At 63.4% G+C, this 4,429-nt stretch overlaps 1 protein-coding gene across 1 annotated transcript in view; it reads left to right on the top strand.

The window, feature by feature from the left end:
- Positions 1 to 4,429, top strand: part of ASMTL (acetylserotonin O-methyltransferase like) — a 32,034-nt gene that overhangs the window by 14,370 nt on the left and 13,235 nt on the right. The window lies entirely within an intron of this gene.

The raw sequence follows: 4,429 nt of genomic DNA, 5'->3' as shown, positions 1-4,429 counted from the left end.
GCATGTATGTGTGCGTGTGTGCATGTGGCTACGTGTGTGTGCGTGTGCGTGTGTGCATGTGGGTACTTGTGCATGAGTGCGTGCATGTACATGTACCTCCTCTGGTATTTTACGTCCAACAGCAAACATTGTATCATCACACGCACGGATATTTGCACACTCACCTCTTACACAAAAATATTTCTTTTAAAATCCCCATCTTCGGCGCCAAAAACCCTGACTTCACGCCATGCGCCCTCCGTGTCGCACTGCCCGGATTCAGCCTCGGGCTCCCAAATAACCTGACTCCGCCATAGGAGGAAGATCCCAGGGTCTGGCCTGAGGGGAACGTGCGGTTCAGAGAGAGGGCGCATGTCTGGAAAGCAGGGGTCTCAGGGGCCAGAGAGAGAAATGTACTCACCTTCTGCACGGGGGGGGGGGGGGGGGGGGGGATTTGGGTCAGTGTCCAGGGTCTTACGTCTCAGCGCACCGGTGCCCCCACCCCCCCGCCCCGTGCTGCCATGACCTCAATGTTGGGGTCACAGCTTTACAGACATTTCTCATCCGCGCGTGTGCACAGGTGTGTGATATTTTTATTCGATACTTAACGGGAACAGGGTGCGCGTCTGGGGCGCACACGGACGCAGCACACGTGGTCCGAGGTGCGTTTGTTGCTTGAACCCCAGGAGTCACCGGAGGGCTACAGGGCCCGACATCCTGTGGGCGAGGATATTATGTAGACGGGCGTTCTCCGCGTTCAAGGTGTGCAGCTGTCACAGGCCCCCGTGGTTTGAGGTTTTCACAGCTTTTCCGCATGAGACTCACCGAGGCCCACGCCCAGCACGTGGGTGGGGGCGTCTCGCTGGCTCAGGATTTCCGACCCTGGATGCTGCTGCCTCGACGTTGCTTTCTAGCCTTCGAGTTTGGGACAGTCGGGAAGGGCGGGGGTCGTGGCTCCTTCTCTGGAGAATCCGGGTCTCTAACGCCCGCCTTCTTGGAGCCACCTTAGCCCCCTGCCCCCCACCCCCACCCCCACCCCCAAGTGAACCTTTAGCCAGATAAGTCTCCGGGGGTCGCTCTGAAGGCTCCCTGTGGGGGCTCTGAGCCCCCTGCACACAGCTGGGCAGTGAGGCCCGATTGGCTCAGACACTGTCCCCCGGCAGGGACGTCCCAGCTGCAATAGGGTGGACGAGGACTGTGCCCGATGCCGGCCTGGGCTGGAGGGTGTCGACGGGACCCCAAGGCTGCCTCTCGGGTCCCAAGGGCGAGGGTCACAGGCTCACCTGGGTCTCCACCTGCAGGTGCCTGTGCCCCCCAGCACCTCCCCAAGTTGGGAACGTGGTTTGAGTCCAGGACCACGCACAGGGGGCGGGGCCTGGAGGCTTTGGAGGCCGGAATCAGCGCCCACAGTTTATCAGCTAAGCTCCGGGGGCCACAGCCCCTCACAGGGAGCCAGGATTCTGATTCCACGTGGGATCCAGGCCTTCTGGGCCAGGCCTCCGGGATCACAGTGCTCTCACCTTGTCCGCGTGGGAGGCCTATTCCAGAATTAAAATCGGGGGCACAGTGTGCAGAAAGGCATTGGTGGCGGGAAATCTCTGCTGCTGTGGCATTGGGGACTGTCCGGGCGGCTCGGTGCGCAGCATTCGCACTGGGAATCGCCAGGGCCGACCCTGGGGGAGCCCAGAGCCCTGCGTGCCACGGGACTGGGACCCAAAGAGCAGGTTCCCTGAAATTACCCACCCAGAGGACGAGGTTTAGATGGGCCTCCAGTTTCAGAGTGACACCAATGGTGTGTGTCATGGGGCAGTTGTCCCCTGGGGACTTAAAACCACAGGGATGGATCCCTCCTAGCTCTGGACACCCAAGTCTGAGGTCCAGGTGGGGCAGGACCGCTGAGATCCAGGCAGGCCAGGGCCACTGAAATCCAGGCAGGACACGGCTGCTGAGATCCAGGAGGGGCAGGGCCACTGAGATCCAGGAGGGTCAGGACTGCTGAGATCCAGGCAAGGCAGGACCGCTGAGACCCAGGCAGGGCAGGGCCACTGAGATCCAGGAGGGGCAGGGCCGCTGAGATCCAGGCAGGGCAGGACCACTGAGATCCAGGAGGGGCAGGACCACTGAGATCCAGGCAGAGCAGGGCCGCTGAGATCGAGGCAGGGCAGGGCTGCTGAGATGCAGGCAAGGCAGGGCTGCAGAGATCCAGGCAGGGAAGGGCCACTGAGACCCAGGCAGGGAAGGGCCACTGAGATCCAGGCAGGGAAGGGCCGCTGAGATCCAGGCAGGGCAGGGCCACTGAGATCCAGGAGGGGCAGGGCCGCTGAGATCCGGGAGGGGCAGGACCGCTGAGATCCAGGCAGGACACGGCTGCTGAGATCCAGGAGGGGCAGGGCCACTGAGATCCAGGAGGGGCAGGGCCGCTGAGATCCAGGCAGGACACGGCTGCTGAGATCCAGGAGGGGCAGGGCCGCTGAGATCCAGGAGGGGCAGGGCCGCTGAGATCCAGGCAGGGCAGGGCCACTGAGATCCAGGAGAGGCAGGACCACGGAGATCCAGGCAGGGCAGGACCACGGAGATCCAGGAGTGGCAGGACCACTGAGATCCAGGAGGGGCAGGACCACTGAGATCCAGGGAGGGCAGGGCTGCTGAGACCCAGGCAGGGCAGGGACGCTGAGATCCAGGCAGGGCAGGGCCCCTCAGATCCAGGAAGGGCAGGGCCACTGAGATCCAGGCAGGGCAGGGCCGCTGAGATCCAGGCAGGGCAGGGCCGCTGAGATCCAGGCAGGGCAGGGCCACTGAGATCCAGGAGAGGCAGGGCCGCTGAGATCCAGGAGGGGCAGGACCACTGAGATCCAGGAGGGGCAGGACCAGTGAGAGTCAGGCAGGGCCGGGCCACTGAGATCCAGGCAGGGCCGGGCCACTGAGATCCAGGCAGGACACGGCTGCTGAGATCCAGGGGGGGCAGGACCACTGAGATCCAGGCAGGGGAGGACCCCTGAGATCCAGGAGGGGCCGTGTTCCCTCCAGAGGCTCCAGGGGAGGGTCCTTCCTGCCTCTTCCAGCCTCCGTGGCTCCAGACGTCCCTGGGCTTGTGTCTGCGTCCCTTCCGTCTCCGCCTGTGTCTTCACGGGGCTTCTCCTCTGTGTCTCTGTCTCTCTTTTGTCTCTTACAAGGACACGTGCCATTGGATTGATGGCCATCCCGATCTGAGAGGTCACATTGTGCACTTGCGTGGATGTGGGTTTGGGGGGACCTTATTCCCTCCAGGACAGCTGTGACTGCTTTTGTCCCAAAGCAGTGACGGCAGGAGCAGGTGCTCCCAGAGCCCTCAGATGGCAGCTGCCAGTCTCCATCTGTGCCAAACCTACAGTGGGGACGCTGCCTGCCCCCCAGCCATCCCAGCCTGAGGGTCCCTGAGCCCAACGCCGTGCATCCCAGTGTGATGAACAAAATATCAGGCAGTGCTGTTCCAGACGGATCCCCGGCTCCAGGAAACCCACTATTTTGGCATCCCGGACTCCCCAGGGACAGGGGTCCTCGTCTTCCCGGAGTGGCACATATTTTGGGGCTGGTACTGCCGTGTCCTGGGCTCAGGAACGGACGGGCACAGAGGGGCTTGGGTGTGATCCTTCTGCAGGCTTGTGTGCTTGGTGGTCTTGTCCGGGGCCCGAGCGCCACGGGGCGCCAGGGCTCAGGTCAGGTGCACGAGGCCACCTCACAGCCTGGGAGGGCTTGCACGTGGCTCAGGGGCTCTAGGCTGGGACCAGGAGGCAGAGGACCGGCAGGAAGGCACCTGGGGGGAGGCCGCACCCTGGAGCCCGTCAGGGAGCCCCACAGTAGCTGCGGCCCCACGTCATCCTTCCCAAAACTCAGCTTCCGCAGCTTCTCATGGAGCTGGAGACCCTCAAGCCTTGTGTGTGTGGGGGGGGGGGGGGGGGGGGGGCTGAGCCACACCTCCTGGACGGATGTCCTTCCCGTCTGGGCATTGTGACTTGTAGGATGTGAGCCTCGAGGAAGCAGAGTGACCGAACCATTTGTAAGCTGTCATGGTGGCTCCTGGGGGCAGCAGATCAAATGCAGGGGGGGTCCTGTGGGCTCCCGGGGCACCGAGCCCAAAGGGGCCTGTGCCTGGTGGTCTGGGTGAATCCCAGAACGCACGATAACCAAGGGTGGGCTGAACAAAAAGCACCAGGCTGTGCCAGGCTGGGGAATAGCAGGTGCCATGGGCGACCCCAGCACAAGGCACAGAGAACACGGCAGGTGGATGCTGGGGCTCCAGAGGGACTCAGGTGGGCTGGCTGAGCTCATGGTCAGCTTGGGTCCCCGTCCTGAGGAGCGGAGCCCAGTGCGTCCTGCACGCTGCGTCCTGTGTCATTACACCGTGGGGTGTTCCATGCCGGTGCCCCGTTTTCGGACGTGCGCTCCTGGGGACCCTCTCCACGCGCCACGG

Source organism: Panthera uncia, chromosome X (genome assembly GCF_023721935.1).
Source record: "Panthera uncia isolate 11264 chromosome X, Puncia_PCG_1.0, whole genome shotgun sequence".
Lineage (NCBI taxonomy): Eukaryota > Metazoa > Chordata > Mammalia > Carnivora > Felidae > Panthera > Panthera uncia.
The sequence above is the reverse complement of the archived record's forward strand: the minus strand, read 5'-3'. Positions and strand labels throughout refer to the sequence as shown.